Source organism: Myotis davidii, unplaced genomic scaffold (genome assembly GCF_000327345.1).
Source record: "Myotis davidii unplaced genomic scaffold, ASM32734v1 scaffold164, whole genome shotgun sequence".
NCBI classification, from domain to species: domain Eukaryota; kingdom Metazoa; phylum Chordata; class Mammalia; order Chiroptera; family Vespertilionidae; genus Myotis; species Myotis davidii.
The window spans coordinates 322,922-323,240 of record NW_006296417.1 but is presented as its reverse complement, the minus strand read 5'-3'; positions in this window follow the sequence as shown (position 1 = coordinate 323,240).

Below are 319 nucleotides of genomic sequence, written 5' to 3'. Positions count from 1 at the left end.
AGCGCGCACATGTGACCACTGCATGGAAGAGGTCAGTGGCTGACTTAGGAAAAAGGGAAAAACAAAAATAAAAGCATGTAAAACACTCCCTTCTAAAAACAAAGGGCTGCAAATTTCCTTTATTTCGGAACAAAAATACTCTTGCAATGGCTATGAGTGTCCACGGGACGAGGCGGACGCGCGTGCGCGCGCACCCACTGCCGGCGGTATGACTTGTCTCCTATCCGTCTACTACCTGAGTGGCGTCAGTGTAGGTTCAGGCACCAGTAGGAACGTGGGACCCGACACGTACGTACACGGCACTGACACGGGGTCGCCG